Below are 18,938 nucleotides of genomic sequence, written 5' to 3'. Positions count from 1 at the left end.
GGTGCGTGACATCGATTCATTTGTTCCCGATTTTCCTGTTAATGGCCAATGCGAAGTTGATGAATGGATGATAAAAAGAAAGTGATATGGCTTCGGCTAACGCAAGTTCGAGTTTACAATGCACGATCAATGGGTAACTGGTCAAATTTTTTTGTTGAGAAACATGAAAAACCTTCGCTGAGGAGTCTACAAAATTTGGAGAGCATCAAATGCTAAAATCACTTTACGATGATCGTACTTTTATACAGCTCCAAACCTCGATAGATTATACTTTTTCTACTCTATATACCAAATTTAAAATATTTTGAAAATCGTTATAATACGAGTATTTTTGTAGGGTTTATACGATAATGAAAATAACCAAATATTTCTAAATGTTCTTTTATGTTTTTCAAGTTATTAAAGACGGATGAAATTAATAAAAACAAAATGGCAAAACAAATCAAATCATAAAAAATCATAAAAAATGTAAGAAGTAAAAAAAAATGTGACTAAAAATAATGAAAAATATTCTAAAATTGAAAAAAATATCGACAATTTATTTAAGAGGCGAATGAACTCAAAATTTAAAGTCTCTATAAAAATAAACAAAACAAGGATTTATTTTGGTTAGCAAGTGATAGATGTATAGTTGAAAAAAAATCGATCGATTTTGAAAAGTTATAATTTAAAAACTTAATACATTTTTTTACTGTTTTTTTTAAATAATTTTTCATATTTTTTCTATTCTTTTTTATTTTTTAATTTTTTTTTTAATTTTTTTTTATTTTTTTTTTTATTTTTTTTTTATTTTCTTTTTAATTTTTTATTCTTTATTTATTTTTTTATTCTTTATTTAATGTTTTACTTTTTTTAATTTTTTTTATTTTTTTTAGTTTTTTTTATTTTTTTTAAATTTTTTTATTTTTTTTAAAATTTTTTTAAATTTTTTTATTTTTTTTTATTTTTTTTATTTTTTTATTTTTTTTTCTTATATTGATTTTTTTTATTTTCTCTTATTTTGAATTTTTTTTTTATTTTTTTTTTATTTTTTTTTTATTTTTTTTTTAAATTTATTTTTTTTTATTTTTTTTTATTTTTTTATTTTTATTTTTGTTAAATTTTTTTTTAATTTTTTTTTTTTTAATTTTTTTTTTAATTTTTTTTTAATTTTTTTTAATTTTTTTTAAATTTTTTTTTATTTTTAATAAAAATTTTTTAATTTTTTTTTAAATTTGTTTTTTAATTTTTTTTTAATTTTTTTTTATTTGTTTCTATTTATTTTTATTTTTTAATATTTTTTAAACTTTCTTTTATTGTTTATTTTTTTATTTTTTTTTTATTTTTTTTTCTTTTTTTTTATTTTTTTTTTAATTTTTTTTATTTTGAATAATTTTATTTATTTTGAATTATTTTTTTCATTTTGAATTATTTTTTTCATTTTGAATTATTTTTTTTCATTTTGAATTATTTTTTTTCATTTTGAATATTTTTTTTATTTGGATGTATTTTTTTATTTGGATTTATTTTTTTTTTGTTTGAATTTTTTATTTTTTTAATTTTTTGTTTTTTTTTATTTTTTGTTTTTTTTTTATTTTTTGATTTTTTGTTTTTTTTTATTTTTTGATTTTTTATTTTTTTTTAAATTTTATTGTTTGTTTTTTTTTTGTTTGGATTTTTTTTAGTTTGATGGATTTTTCATTATTTGGATTATTTTTTTTTTTTAATTTATTAATTTACTTTTTCATTTAATGTTTTTTTTATTTTTTTTCGAATATTTTTTTTATTTTTATCATTTTTTCCAATCATTTTTTTTCGCTATTTTTTGAGTTTTCGCTCGCTCGGTTATCGGACGTTATACTCAAAAAGTAAAGTTTTTCTTTTAAATAATCATCTTTATTTTCGATAGTCGGACATACCCTTTGATCCAAACAGCGATTGACGAGCGAATATTACTGTATGTATTTGAAATTTTAATTTAATTTTTGTTGTTTCATTTTTTATTTATGTTTGTTTTTATTCAATTTGTTTTATTTGCATTTTTTTTTATATTTTTATATGTTTTTTTCCACTTCATTTCGTATTTTTTCTTAACTTTTTGTTATAATTGTGTGTTGAAAGAAACTTAGTTACGAATCGGCCATGATTATTCATGAGATTTTTAGAGAGGTTGACTGGGTGAATTAATGTAATTATTTTCCGGCATAACAGTCTCTATTGTCTTAAAACGATGTTTTGATTAGTCCAACGTTTCGATGCTTGTTGGCATCTTCCTCAGGGAATTCTATGAATTTTATTGCTATTAATATTTCTAAATTATGTGTGTTAATCTATTCTTCTACTTACAATCTATCGTTCCGTGTAAGATTTTAGAAAATTTAGAAATATTAATAGTGATAAAATTCATAAAATTCCCTGAGGAAGATGCCAACAAGCATCGAAACGTTGGACTAATCAAAACATCGTTTAAAGTCAATAAAGACTGTTATGACGAAAAATAATTACATTAAATCATCCAGTCGCCTTTTTTTGTTGCTTTTTTGTATTTTTTGTTAAAATTTTGTTTATTTCAAATTTGTTTATTTTTTTATATTCTCAAGTTATTGTTTATTTCCAAGGTTTTTTGTAGTTATTTTTAATTAACATAATATTTTTTTGTTTATTATTGCAGTTTTAAAGGCTGGTTATTGATTTTTTAATTAAAATACAAAATTTTGTACGTTTGTAAGTTTATTGTGTAACTATTTCGTTTATTTTTTGGTTTTTATATTATTTTTCTTTCTTGTTTGCTACTTATTGATTCACTTTCCGTTTTTTTTCTAACTCACACATTTTTTCTTTTCTGGACATTTTTATTTTACAATGAATATGAATATGAACTCGGTTTTTACCCTTTTTAATGCACATTTCCTTTTTTCTTGTTGCTTGCTTTTGATTTTACGTTTTTTATATTTTCTTATTCATATGACTTTGAAAATGATCAATTCATAAATAACATTCAGCAAATTTGGCTTGAAACTTTTGTATATCGGAATTGGTGCATCAAAGTATTGAGTGGTATTGAGACAAGAAGTTCCCATCCGAAAGCATAACTATTTCCAAATCATAAATTGGATCAAAATTCTATGCGAATCACTGACATTTGAAAAGTGGTCAATTCTGAAGAAAAGCTTTAAGTTTCGAATTCCAAAATTATATCTAGACGTTTATATGTAGTAAAAAAAACGATTGGAAACTTTAAAAAAGGGGACAACAAAAGCAATAAAAATAATGCTAACTCAAACTTCAAGAAATTCACGGATCAAGATGTGTCAAACCTTCCAAGCGAAACAAAATCTGTTTTTTGTTGTTTGTGAGCGTTACGTTGGTGCGAAAACTGCACCATGGGCATCTCTGAAATTTTCTGAAAGGGGGGATGATGAGGAAGAAGGAACTTGTTTGTCAAACCGTGTGCTAAAAACAACCACAACAACAAAGTTGTCAAGTTCTGCACAGAGAGCTGGCTGCCGGTAGTCAATTGTTTGTACTACTCAGAAGACATTTTACGGATTGTTGCCCACCAGTAAAATCGTTGCTCATTTGCCGATCCGTATAAAGAAACCGGGCACCCTCTGACTACTTTTTAAACTAATTCTTTTTTTCCTGCTCGAATTGTTGTTTAAATTCGAGATGATTCAAATTGTTCGGTTGATTGTTGAGCCACCCACTAGCTCACATTCCAAAACACCTTGGCGCAATACTTGTTTATTTTTTCATTTTCTTCTTTTTGTAAAGGATGCAAGAAGATTTTGGCTCCGGTTCTGTAATTTTTCTGCTGGGTTCGACGACAACAGATTGTTTGTGAACAACCATAAATCAAAACCAAAATCGACACTCCTACGTCAAACTTGTAATATCTACACACTGAAAACCGAGCAATGGCACAACATTTTAGCGAACCATTTTTTGAACGCATTCCACAAAATGTCAACTGCCAAAAATGGGGATCAACGTTTTTCTAAGATTTGACTTTAATAGGTCATCTAAAACGATGTAATTGATTATGAAAATGGAATAAAGGGGCTGAAAATTCACGAATGTTACGAAAATCATCTGTATTTCTATGGGCGCGTGTTCAAGCGAAGGCCTGAGGATCATCTCACCCAAATGTCGATTCTCTGAAGCAGGGTGGCCAGCGAGTTTCCATTTTTAAATTACCGGTTTTCCCTATTGATAATTGATAATTTTCCCGGTATAAAATCACGTTAATAAAAATTCGTGACTTTTGTGATTATTGTGTTATAATAAGGACGTATAATATTAACCGTAAATATTGTCTTATGGATTTGATTCGTTAAATTAGCTTTTGTAAGATAAAATATAGTTAACACGAACACGCCAACCACCCCCGCAACCAGATCAGTGACCTGTTTCGACCTAAATTGATAATGCCAGCCCGGGCGATGGCCACGAATGTAAAGGGCGCGAAAACAAAGCCCGCGCCTCCGGTGACCTTGAAAATTTGATTCTCTTTTTGAAGCGATTTCCTCGCGAATAAAAGTAGTGTTAGGCGAGTGCTTGCTCGACACACGGGAGGGACCCTGGAGGCACCTCCGGACAAGAAAACAGATAGCAATACAACGTTGTTCCGAAAACCACGACCCCAAACCATCGTCGGAATTAATCATCTCTTGATATGCTTGCCCGAATGAGGAGTTAAGTCGAGGAGTTAAATCGAGTTCGTGGGGAACAGCAAGTGTAAGGTTCAAGTAGGTAGGTAGTTATCAGCGAATGAACCTGCTCGTTTGACTACCGTTTAAGGCAACGAGCCTTCTCGCGAATGAAGCGATTGACGACGATCAAAAGTGGCAGCAATAACAGCTACAGCAACAACAATCAAGCTGCGGGGTCAGAGAACTCCGGGGTTTATCGAAGAGGAAAAACCGTTGCATTTACTTGCTTCTTGCAAGTGCTGCTGCTGGTGGTAAATATCCGGATGTGCAGATACATATGGGGCTCTTCGGAACGGAAAAGTTAAATTGCAACACCCATCCGTGACGCGGCGTCGAGTCCGTCGTGGTGCTATAATTGAAGGGTGACGATTTGCGACGCCACTGACGACGACTGATCGTTGTTGCTGGTTGTTGCCTCGAACTTCGAGACGCGACGAGGCGAGAGACGCAGGGTTCATAATTACTGGTTCGGTGTTGATAACATAATACCCCGGAGTAGGTTCGTGGTGTGTGTGTTTGAGCGTGTTGTTGTTGTTATTGTTGAAATGGTTGGTGTTGTTGTTAATTGTTGGGCCTGTCGTCGACAAACAGTTCAGGGTCGGAAAACGGTTATTCTCTGGATGATCGTGAGGCGCTGCTCTTTGCCTTCCCGCCGAGAGCTATTTGAATTGCAGGCTGTTGATCTTCGACCCATAAGATGCTATAGGTGGTTGGAACACAGATGCAGTTATTTAGAAGAACGTTTGTTTTCAAGATGAACTCAGACGTATAGTTAACTTTAATTCGGTCGAAGCGTCTAATAAATACCCCCAAAGCTGATATTCCCAGTGAGATTCGATACTGTTTACTTATATCAGGGGCCAGCAATCTGCTGCACAAAAAATATTACTTCTGCTCTTTGAATTTTCACCTTTTTTTACTTAATTTCCAAATTGAAATAAATTATCATACGGGTCTTGTGATATGAAGCAGAGAAAATCTGTCGAGAAAACAAGAAATAAAATGTCTAAAAAACAAAAAAAAAGTCTGTCAAGACGTCAGGAACATTTATTGAAGCTGAACAATTGGTGAGATCAGTCTGAATTGCGTATTTCTTTTCTGTTTTTTTTTACTGTGGAAAATCCAGGTTTTGTTAGCTAACATGGATGATAGTAAGGATACATAATTTATTATTTTCGATCAAAAACAAACGCATTTGCATGTTTGTCAACAGCTGCTCGCCTACTCTGTTAAACATGATGTGAATGTTTAGTGTGGTTCAAGAATTAAATTTTAATGTTACATTCTATCATCAAACATCAAATTTAAATATTACATTCTATCATCAAACATCTGAAATTATTTGATTGCATGCAAAATATTAATTCTATTGTAAACTTCTTATAGTAACTAGATAGTGAATGAATAAATACAAATGTTGTGTAAGTATTTGTTGCGGCAAGAGTTGAGAAAACCGAGTGCTTCATGTAGCTGTCATCAGATTGACATTTCGATCTGGCAACATTGACCGTTGGAGCGGGAGCAGAGTGAAAATTTATCTTTCATGAAAATGTACAGTCACGTTAGTTTTTCGAGAAAAAGTACCACGCGCAGTAGTAGAAAAAGTTAGTTTTGATTTAGTGAGTACGAAATATTCGAATAACTTTGTAAAACATTATAGATTAATGCAAAACCATAAAACAGGTTAGGCAAACGGCGATAATTATAAAGCTGCTAGATTCTGTTTGGCTTGGGGAGGTCGACTAAATGTAAGTTTAACTTATCCATTTCCATAACCTCATTCTAATCATTTTGCATCCTTTTAGTCTTGAAGTACTTTCTTTGTATTAGTACAAATATACTTTCGGAACTCAACCCAATCCCCTGTTTTTACTGACTTACGCCAACAGTATTGGATAAAAATCATGCGCGTTAAGTATGCACGTTACATATGTAATGACAAGTTATGTGAAATTAATATTTCAAAAACCTTCGAGTCTTCAGTTGATCTCGGAAGGTTTGCCTCTTGCTTATGATGTTTTTTCAAGAGCGAGTAAAGGCGCTATAACCTAGGTCAATGATCTTGAATGACAGTGCAATAAATTTCAAATTATCAAAAACGTAGGTATGTATACCTACATCTTGAATAAAACTTTCTTGTTCTTTAAAAATTGAGTTATCGGATTTAGCTTAGCTTAGCTTAGGATGATTGACTACTCACATCCACCTTTAATCGTTGAATCTGAAATGCTCGTTCTCAAAGTTGAAAAAAAAACAATTTTCTGGAAGCTTGCTTTTTATCATTATTTTTACACTTCAAATTCCACGATTGCATGCGGTTGCTACTCCGTGATTGACCGAGGCCATCAATTTTGTTCAGGTATCAAAAGAATGGAACCTGGGATTGGTTGCATGCTCTATTTTTAAACATCGATAACGGCGCCGGCCACGTCCGCCGTGATAGGTTTTGAAGAGAGAAAGGGATGAAAGCATAAAAATTGTGCTTTAGAACCGAGGTTACCTCTGCTTCCTAGCAAAACAATTTTTGATTGGAGGTTTGGGTGAAGGGATGATGATAAGGATACACTGTTGACTAGTGTAGAAATTTTATTTTAATTACCAACGCTTTAACTGATTCTTAACCAGTTTAAAAAGTTTGTAGATGTTTAGTTGTCAAATCGAATTCCTAAAACAGACCCCGTTCGTTTTTTGGCAACACGCCCGAAAATTTTATGTTGCCAAAATCGACTGGTTTTTTGTCACTTTTTTATTTTTGATTTTCATTTCAAATTAGTCAAAATTGATGTAAAACCTTATATTAGCATAAAATTTTTCAATTTGGCTCAATTATATTAGTTTTAAGCAGTAAAACATGGAAAAAATCATGTTTTAACTGTTTAAAACTATTATAATAAAGCCGAATTGAAAAATTCCATGCTAATATTACGTTTTACATGAATTTTGAATCATTTGAAATGAAAATAAAAAATAAAAAAGTGACGAAAAAAACGTCTTTGTTGGATGTTGCCAAAAACGAACGGTTTTTGCTCGAATGTTGCCAAAATCAAACGGGGTCTGTATGTCCTCTAAATCTAATTCTTATCCTATCAATTGCAATTTTTAAAATTGCGTTTAAAATCAAAGCAGTTGCAATCAACAAAATTAAAAAAAAATTAAATTTTCTACAAATAAAACTAAATAAGGGGCCCTTTACATACCACGTGGACAACTTAGGGGGAGGGGGGGGGGGGTGTATGGAAATGTCCACGCTTGTCCACGGAGAGGGGGGTAGGGGTTTGGGTCATGTCCACGTGGACATACTTACTGTCAAAATATTTGCTAAAGGTGAATAAATTTCAAGATGTTTAAATCAGAATCTTAAAATTCCAAAGCTTTCCAGTTTTCAATTAGGGTAATGGACTTATTTTGGATCAGAGGACCTATTTCGGACCACCTTGTCTAGCTCTTTGTAAAGCAACTTATCATGAAATTTTTTAACAAATATAGTTGAAGCCCGGGCACTTAATGTAATGCACTACATTTTTCAATAATTAGTTGCTTTATTAGAGAGCTGGACAAGATGGTCCAAAATAGGTCCCCTGGTCCGAAATAAGTCCGTTACCCTAGTAGCCACCTGAAAGTTAGTGATAAATATGATAATTAAGAAATTTAAAATTTTTAAAATTATTTTATATTAGGAAATGCTTTATCGTTTTTTTTTCAAAATCAGACATTTGAAAAACAAAAAGGCAAAAAGTTGTGTTTTCTAACTGTCGAATTAGATTAAAAAAAAACTATTTCAAATCTGTCCACGTGGACAGCCGGGGAGGGGGGTAGGGGTTGGCCAAATGTCCACGCTTGTCCACGGAGGGGGAGGAGGGGGTCAAAAATCTCATTTTTCTGTCCACGTGGTATCTGAACGGCCCCTAACGTGTTTATCATGGAGAAAAACATTGAAGTGTTTAATTATTTTTTTAAACATCATGGAATAATTGAAGTGGCGAATTACCAGTCTTTTTAAATTCCGAATGTGACTAAGTACTGATTCCATCGCCAAACCTCTTTGAAGGCTGCCGTATCACCATCACTTCTTGTACCACAACCGGCAAAGAGGTTTCAATCTTGGCACTTTTCGTCCTCTTCATATACTTCGTCAAAATGTGGTCTCGTTTTCAACTTAATTGACAAGTTTTGAATTTTTTGAAATTTCCATCAGCTTGTAAAAAACGTCATTTCACTACGGTAGGTTGCTTGGATCTGTCATTAATGATAGAGCCATCGAATTTAAGGCGTATAAATAAGTTTATTCGATTTTATCACTTTATTTGAAAAATGTTATCTGCACTCTCGTGAAAATCTTAAGTTTCATTCTGAAACTACAGCCGATAGAAGCTTAACAGGAAAATGAATTACTGCCAGAAAGTGTTCCGTCTTCAAAATGCGATATTTGATCTTAAAAAATTACCATATTTTCAAAAATACAGAATACATAAACCAATTACCAGTAAAAATACTAGTAAATTTACTGTTGGTTCGTCAAAATTAACGGAGAATCGGTGTAAACTACCGAAATCTTCACAAGTCGTTTCCGAAAAATTACCTACAAAATATAAGAAACTTACCGCAACATTTCTGGTAGTTCGATACAAAATTGTCATTACCGGTATTTCGATGAAAACCACTCCTCAAATACACGGGGATTTTATAAAAAAAATCCTTCAGAAAATTATGATTTTAGAGGAACGGGTTACAGAAAGAAGTGGCACAACACACCTGAGATTTTGAGGAGAACTAGAAAAAAAACAACAGACAAGAAACAAAATAGAACAGAATATAATTCCATTGTTCAAATAATTTGACCCTGGCTATCTTTGAAATCAATATTTCTCAATAAAACTTTTATCAAGTTTAAATTAAAATTGAATACAGGTCGTCCGAATTAATTCTGGCGACATCGTCATTCGCCACATACCAAAAGCTTGAAATATGACCGTACGAGTACGAGACGATACCTACTTTAAAGTAGATATGTACATAAGCTCATCTACGCCTGAATAACAACAATGATGCAATCATCGATCTTCGGTCGTTAAATCAACCCAGGCCGCGTTCAAGATCAACCGCATGCTGCAGAATAGCAGCAACGAGCGTAGCGTAAGCAAACGATCGAGGAAGCACGGCGGAACAAATCGCATCTCTCGGTCGAGAGACGGACGGTTATCAATGGCAACAGCTTTTTTTTGTTTTTGTTCCTTTTCGCTAAACGGAGAACCCAGCCCAGAACGGAGGTTTGTTGCAGTAGTAGTGAATTTCGCAATGCAGCCGGGTCCGTATCATTCCGGCTTATACGCAATATGACAAGACTCAGCATTTAAAATGCACTTAGGTGCACTAAGCCATAAAGCTTTATGATTCAACAACAAAAACAACAACCAAGAGAACGAACTCCCGGTGCTGGTTTCGTGCCGCAGCAGGTGGTGTTGGTGTACTGAGCACAAAACAAACACACGATTTTCATTTTTAGTTCTCTCCTGTTCCAACGATCACTCCTCTCGTCTGCCATATGATCCCCCAAAAGTCGATGTGTTGGTGTAATGTTGTTCACCGCACCGGTCGGAAAACTTCTACTTAACAACCATACCAAAACAAGTTCGCTTAAAGCTCGGTTGAGAGTAATCGACTTCTCATTCGCAGCTCGCAGTAGGAGCCAGCCAGCAGTGTGTTTTCAATGTCAATGAACTAAGACGAAACGGTCGGTCGGTCGCGGTCGGTGATCGTTTGCTCGGGTTAGCACGCTACCTGCCTGCCGCCTTTAGAAATGTGTGCCTCTCATTGATGATTGCATACCTACTGTATGGTTCATTTAGAGGTGGTCGATTAATGTCTCGACTTAAAAGCCGCATTTCTCACCTTGTGGATGTGGTAGTACGATCTGCGATAGAGAATCAACATGTTTTTAGCGATATCGGAAAATTATTTGTCCATTCGACATGATCATTATTCAAAGAAATGTTTACTCGGATTGCTTATTGATTGAATTGAATCTTGATCTCCACTTTTTGGTTACAACATTTTTCTACCTTTGATTTTATTACTGCCCATGGCGTGGAGGATAGGGTTCGAAAGTCGTTAAGCAACGGACATGAGACCGAATTTCGGTCACGGCATACTTAGTACTCTCTCTGAGGGTTGGTGGTTTCAGCATACGTACCTAAGTTTAATTTAAGCGCATGCTGTACAGTTACAAATGATAAAACTCACGATTAGCCAACTCGCGTATTAACGATCGCTGGTGGCACATAGCAATCGCTTGGGTGGAATGTAGCTAAGTAACGAATTTATTGAGATACTAAATAAACAATAAATCTATTTCACCAGTGAAATCTTAGTTTTCAACAGCTTATGGCCCAGATACGTCTGAATATCGGAAAAAGGATTAGTTCGAGAGAAGTACTCTCAATACTTGCGCGGTTAGCTAGAGCAAGGACAAGCCAGCAATAAAACCAGTTAGCAGCCAGAAGACTGCGATATACTGTAGGCCAGCAATACGTCACTGGAGATCGAGGCTGGAAGAGCAGTTCCAAGAGGGATACTCTCGATGGCCTTATGAGCTACGCTACGAAGTTAATGCTGGCCTGCCCATCCGAGATCGACCGAGCTCTCTTGTCCAGTTATAACAAGATCACGATCGATGGAGACGAGCTGGTAATAGTCGAAGACCTTGTCTACTTCAGCTCACTGGTGGGTAACCGCAGACAATGACACCAGTCGTGAGATCCGGCGGCGAATTATCAGCGGAAGTCGTGGACTCCGAAAACAACTTCAGTCGAGAAGACTCAGCCCTCGCACGAAGTGTAACCTGTAAATAACGCTCATTAGACTAGTTGTTCTCTACGGGCACGAGAGATGGATATTGCTCGAGGAGGACCTGCGTACACTCAGAGTATTGGAGCAATGAGTGTTAAGAAAGAACCATCTTTGGTGGTGTGCAGAATGGAGTGTGGAGGCGAAGGATGAACCACCGCGACTCTCCGACAAACTCAGAACTAAGAAGCATGCTGCTGAGCAAGACATGTTGCGAGAATGCCGGACTGTCAACTGTCCTGAAAAACAGGTGCTCGCTGCAAATTCGGTAAGAACGACGCGTGCAGGGTCGCAAAGGTGGTTAGACCAAGTGGAGCATGATCTGGCGAATGTGAGATGCACGAGAAACCATACCATGGAAAGAGTGAATTGGAGGAATATTGTTCATAATATAGAAGATCCGGGAGTGCCATCAAAACTTCCATTAGACCCTTTCATATTTATGCATCAGTCGATAGATTTATTCTTCACAATTCCAAATACTGTCGATCCTGGATAAGCGAGAAACCTCTATTAGTGAAAGAGACCGCAAGAACCCATGGTTTTATGGCACAACACCTTTATGAATGAGAATGAAAATCCTGTATTATGCGACAGTATTTTTCCTGGAAAGACTAACAAAATTTGAATAAAATAACATCCTCAAATTAAAGTTTTGGTTAAAAAATGAAACTGTGTACGAAGGGAAACTGAAAAATAGTCGAAAAACGTTAGCTTCATGGTTTGATAGAAAATTTATTTAGAACATTTTAATGAATAACCCAAAAAATTATAGATTTGGTTCATGTTTTTTTTTTTGTTTTTACAAAATATTTGAATTTATGACATACATACTACAATTGATAATCTGGGAATTTCTTAAAGCGAAAGAAAAATGATCAGTCCCTTGGACTCTCGCTTATCCAACTTCGACTGTCTAACTAAATCAGCTCGACATAATAAAGCTGTCAGAAGTTATAAGCATTTTAACACCAGGTTTAAAGAACCCATCATTTTGACGGGTTTGGAGTTACATTAGGCAAACTGAAAAAAAAATCTAGGATTAATCTTTTTAACTGTAAATTAATATTATAACGAGACAGTATCCACAAAACATTGTTTTGCTAGGATGCAGAGTAGAGTGCCCCAGATGACCCGACTTTTAAAAAAGTTATGCGCTGCAGGCATGCATGCAGGAACATGAAAAACCAGTTTTTCATCAATAACTTTGGTTCCCGTCGGCCGTTTTTTTTCAAAAACGGGTTTTCTTAAAGTCTAAACTATGACGAATATTTCATCCGTAGACTGCATTTCGATAAGAGATAAGATAAAAAAAAGTTATTTAGCTTCAAAAATGAACTAACTTTTTTAACGGTGGTATTCATCACTGTTAATGAGGCGTCGATATGTTCGACTGCCCCGACTCATTAACAGTGATGAATACCATCCTTAAAAAACTTAGCCCGTTTTTGAAACCTAATAACTTTTTTATCGCAACTCTTATCGAAATGCAATCCTCGGATGAAATATTTTTCATAATTTAGGCTTTAAGAAAAACCATTTTAGAAAGAAATCGGCCGACGGGAACCAAAGTTATTGATGAAAAACTGGTTTTTCATGTTCCTCCCGAACAAAATGTCTCAAAATCCCATACAAACTTCAGGCTCATTGAGCGACCCCTTCCCGTTATCCGATCTGGCCCAAATTTGGCATGAGATCTTGTACTAGCACTAGGAACAATTTTAGCCTGCAGCGCATAACATTTCACAGATTTTGAATATCCCATACAAATTTCTGGCAGTCTAATGCAGAGGTAGTCTCTGTCCTAAAGCATGAAATGAATATATTTTCTAATATTCGTTTTCTCTTATTTTCCTCATTAATTACTAGGACGTGGCCGGCGCCATCATTTATGATTAAAGAGAGATCATCGGCTTTGTCCATTTTGAATGTGTTGTAAATCCCGGACACCGTTCTTTTGGCCTCTGAACAAAATTGACGGACTCGGCCAATCATCGAGTAGCAACCTTTGACAATGTGAAATTCGCTCCACTGAGTCACGCCAGCGATCATGGAATTTAAACTGCATTTTTTGTTTTTGAATAACTATAACACAACATCGAAAAGTTTACCTAAAATAATGAATTATTGATTTACATAGTAACATTCTTAATGTTACTTTTCCAATTCAATGATTCAAGATGGATGAGAGTAGTCAATCAGGCTAAGCTCAAGCTACGTTAGCTACGACAAGCATTCGCTAGTATTAAGTTTTTTTTAAAGCTTCCTAATAAAGGATTTACATATGTGGTATACCTAGCTTTATGCAGTGCGTCATTCTGACGGGTTTGTAATATTTGTTTACCATTAAGCTACGTTTCATCGTTTCGTGAAATATGATTTTGAAGAAATTTAACGTCCAGAATTCAAATATGGTCAATACTGATGTTATAAAATCGCTTTGGTACATCTTTGTACCTGAAAATAATCACATTTTCGTAGATTGTATCTTTTTCGAAAAATTCATGATATTTACGGCCGTACGGCCGTACGGCTTACATTCTTTCGTTCTTTGATAGCTTATGTATCTTTAATTCTTTCCATCACCTACGAAAATGTCAAATATGGTGTTTGTTATAATCTATGAGCTTATGTTTTGGTGTTATGACGGTTCAAATTTGAAAAGTACGTTAAAATGAAGGAAAATTAGCCGCTCATAACTAATACACAAAAATATGCACATTTAAACAAATTTTGAAATAAAATTCTATGGATGCCCTATAATAATTTCTGGCATCACTCAAGAACGTTTTTAAGTTTTCGATATTCTATTTTCAATATTCAAGACCCTTAATCATTCAATTACTTTGTTGAAGACTCCAAAACGTTTTGACTTATAATTTAAAAGATGTTAAAGATTGTCTTTCAGTTTTTATGCCATATTTTGCTTCGAAATTCCCATACTCAGAACAACTGCAGAAAAAAGGTAAAAAGAAACATTCTCTAACTTTTTTGCAAAAGCCAACATTACTTGTGGTCTTCAAGAATGTTGATTCTTGATTAGAAATCGTTAATTTTAAATACTTAGTACTGTAGTAATATTCCATAGTGATGCTTTATCCCACCCGTCAAATTGACGAGTTCCCGTATAGATAGGTAGACACAGTTAAAAAGCCCGTAAACCTAGTGTTAAACATAGCTTTTTGTATGGGCTTTTTCATTCAGAACCAATTATGGGTAATCTGATAAAAAAATTTAGAATAAATAAATTGCCTAAAAATAAAAAATACAGCAAAATCGGTCAACATTTGCAGCCAGAGAAACGCAGCCTATAGTAGGACTTTTTTGTGAAAGCACTTTCGATGGTCACCGAAAGTTGCCTGGTACTACAGATTGTGTATTTCGTGATTCCTCAGGTCGGTACCAAAAATTCAATTTTCAGTTTTCTCCGAAGAGTTGATGAAGATTTTAATGTGCGCGCTCCGGGTAATATCAGACGGCGAAGACACCAAATTCAACTAATTTTGTAATCTTTGGTTTTTCAAATTTAGATGTTAGGTTCATAATTTGAGTTATTCTTAACAGTGTTACAGTTTTTTTAGATAGTTTCAGGTACACCTGTTCATTATACGCCGTTGTGCTTGAAACAAATGGACAAAAAATTTAAAAAAAATCCTGAACTGTTTAAACCCAAAATATATAAAACTACTAATTTCGAAAACCTTCAACGATAAAGCAGGGAGAATTAAACCCCAGTGCCACTGTCTTAATCTGTAAAGCATAGAAACATTGACCTTGGAGAATCATCAGACAAAGGGAAGGAGAAAGCTTGAAGATGAATTTTCCCGCCAATAAACGAGAAGCTGAGAAGGTTTCAGATTTCTACCGAATATAATCCGCCTGATCTTTCCCTAGAAAAAAAAACCAACCCTCCTAATCCCGATCAGGTAGAACCAGTTCCCTACTATGTATGCTATCTTCAGCACCTCGATTCGATTTCCATTCTTACTGCCCTAGATGCCTGACTCTCAATACACTCAACCTAACCCAACCTACCCAAGATAAAAACCTCGGACGAAAATAAGCAGCAAGCAAGTAACAACAACAAAACACAACTTCAAAAACAACAAGTCATTGAACTTGAACTCGCAAAAACAAGCCCCACAAGAGTTCTCTCGCGTATACTTGTGTTTGTGCTCATTACTAGATAGTTGCCACTCGAAGAAGTGGAGCTTAATCTACGAATCGCGGAGAAGTTGAGGGCCCGGCTCACGTGTGTTCATCGAAACTAAACATCGCATCGCCGACGATTGTCCCGATAAGGGTAGATAGCTACACCCAAATTAACTCCAACCGACAACAAGGGAGTCATCCGAAAAAGTCGCTGAACCAAGTACCACCACAAGCAGAAACCTTAAGTAGAAAACTGGTAATCTGGAAGAGGTATCTATCAACCGAACCAAACAGAAGGAATGTTTCGATTCAATCTCATTGTCGCGATGATCGCGAGAGAGCAGCACACAAACACATTACATGGAATCAAATCGAGCCTCGCGGAGAGAATCGCGTTCGCAGCAGCAAAAGAGAATGACCGCGTGGTTTTTCTTCGGCGGGGTGCGCGGCTCCAAAAGAGCTGACTGATGATAATGGACTTGGACTTGGGCTGGAAACTTCCAGTCCACCAGGTGAAGCAAATACCGGTTCCAATGAAAATATGTACCCTCTACCCACTCATACAATCAACAATCAAATCGATGCGCGATCATTGACATTGGGTGGTAACTTTTTGGCCGTGTCGGTGTCAGTTCTTTTTTGTTATTGATGTTGTTGTGCTTTCTGCAGTTGACATTGCGTAAACAACGCAGCGACACCAGTGCTGAATCATAATAAACGAACTGACCAACTGAAAAATCACCCGGCCGGTCGGTGATCGTATGACCCAGCAACCAAAACAAACAACAACAAAAAACGGTGGACAACGTTAATGTACGCATAAAATTCTTCCTGAGGAGTTTTTTTTTGTTTATTTTCGATCTGAATTTTAATATTGAGCGAGGGTAAGTGCTCGACGCTAAGGAATCTTATCAACAATACAAATATGTGAATCTTCTCAAATATCTAACGTTTTATGAAAAAATATCTTAGACTGACCCTCAAGTTGATGACATGGTGAGGCGACAAAGCATTGCTTTACATTCTGCGTTTCTATTGAATAGCAAAGCATTTGTATGAGATGCAGGCGCGCTGAAATTCACAACAAACCACCACTTTTCTACATCTGTTAATGGATGATTCAAAATTCATATTTCGCTGAGTAAATGGGGACCAAAATAGTTGAAAACTGTGTACCTAGTTATTGAAAAATTCTGCACAAATTTCAAAAGTTAAAAACAGGTTCAGCATATAGCATTAACAGGCAAACGAACTCGATTTTAATACCGGTATCCTGAAGATTATACGTAAAAAGGATTGATTTTGAGCGGTAGTATTTTTGAGTCATCAATCTACAATAAAGCTTAATTTATTTTGAAATGAAACAGTTATGAATGCGTGTATCTAAAAAACCATTCGTTTGACCAAAATACTTTTTTCAGTCATGTTATTGATCAGTTTTTTTACTTATACTTCGTCAAATCTTCGACAAAAACAAAGCAAAACCATCATGAGATTGAACCTCAAATATAATAGGATGCAAAATATACAAACAAGAGTACTTTTTTAAGCTTTTAAAAACAGCGAAACCAAAGTTTATGTTTTGAAAATGATTGTTTTTTCCACGGGAGCAGAGTCTTGGCAAATCTTTCTATTTTTTTTACAAAACAAGCAGCAAACTCATACTTTAATCTGCTCATTGCCTCGGTACCGGCTTTACAGCTTACGAGTTCTGGAACTAGCTAAAATTTGTTATATGAGGTTAGGTTTTAATAGTCATAACGAGACAACACTTTTAGCTAATTGGAGAAAAATTGGCAGGGCATTTCAACGATATACACTTAGTTTTTCACTGATTAAAAATTAAAAATTCTCCTATGAGCCTTGACTTCGCTGATGAACCCTCACAGTAGTTGCCGATCATGTGCTTCACTACAATGTATGAATCGAACTTTTTGGGCATTTGTGACAGTATTTGCATACTCTTTCCACCACAGACATTTTATGGATAATCAACGCCAGCTATTGATTTGATAATAATGGATTTTGAAGGAAAGTTAAAAAAAATCCTTTATCTCTTGCATCGTAAATATCTCGAAAACGCGCCAACCCACTAAATATTGACCTTTTTTTAGATAACATCAGATCTCATGCATTTTTGAGTCATTTGGCTACACAATTAAAAGAAGAATTTCCTGTAGTCTCCCCTTTAGTAGTTTTCGAAATTTTAAAGATTTTCGACAATAAAAATTTTTGAGATAACATCAGATTTCGACGTGTTAAGAATTTTTAAGTAATTTGGCATCAAAATTAAAATTTAGATTTTCCCGGTTTACTTTAACCAAAACTTTGAGCGCTTTGAGGCACCCCGAAATAAAGTCCGATAGAGCTCAAATTTTGCACAGGTCAGTTATTCAGGGCAATCTACAAAATGTTATGGTTGGTTTTCAAAAATCGACATGACGAATTTGGCGACCACTCTAAAATTTTTGAATGGTTAATCTGTAGATATTTCAAGTCACTTGATCCCACAAACAGAAATTTGAATGTTTTTGCTATAAATTAGTATAAGTTTGAAATTAAGGAATATAAAGCAATCAAACGGAATCATGCATTGTTTCGAAATTTTAATGGAAGTTACGAATGCGTGTATCTCAAAAACCTTTCGTTTGATCGAAATACTTTCTATGAAGAAAATGAAGGTAATCTTATGATAATTCAGTAAAAAATTTGGAAAAAATTGTTTATAGTTTTTTTTTTGTAAGAATAAATTCTACTTTATTCTTGGAACCTCCCATCAGCAAGCGCACACTTTTTTCAGTCATAATATTGATCAGTTTTTCAAACTTATACTTCGTCTAATCTGTATTTTAGGTGGCTGCATCCTCATCCTTCAATTTCTGCTACTTTTGGGAACAATACTTCCCTTTTCAAAAAAACTGAGGGCAATTTTGTGGATACAGCTGTTTCAAAATTAACAAATTTGATTTTTTTTAGCGTTTCTAATGGAATTTCTGCTGGCAAAATCTGACAATAACGAGGTAAAACCATTATGAGATTAAACTTGAAATATAATCGGTTAGTTTAGATCGTAGGTTGCGAAGGGTACATAAAAGATTATTCTTTTAGGCTTTTTAAAACCGCAAAAACCATAGTTTTTGTTTCGAAAATTGTTGTTTTTTCACAGGAGCAGAAGCACTTTCATATACTCGGGACCTTGCCACAAGCAGACATGGTATAGGATTCAAACACTGGAATTTGTTTTAATATAGG

At 34.4% G+C, this 18,938-nt stretch overlaps 1 protein-coding gene across 1 annotated transcript in view; it reads right to left on the bottom strand.

Annotated features, from left to right (window-relative positions):
- The window catches only part of LOC129742682 (E3 ubiquitin-protein ligase Ubr3-like), a 103,822-nt gene that overhangs the window by 21,307 nt on the left and 63,577 nt on the right, over nucleotides 1-18,938 (bottom strand). The gene's annotated exons all lie outside the window — the stretch shown is intronic.

Source organism: Uranotaenia lowii, chromosome 1 (assembly GCF_029784155.1).
Source record: "Uranotaenia lowii strain MFRU-FL chromosome 1, ASM2978415v1, whole genome shotgun sequence".
In the NCBI taxonomy this organism is placed as follows: Eukaryota; Metazoa; Arthropoda; class Insecta; order Diptera; family Culicidae; genus Uranotaenia; species Uranotaenia lowii.
The sequence above is the reverse complement of the archived record's forward strand: the minus strand, read 5'-3'. Positions and strand labels throughout refer to the sequence as shown.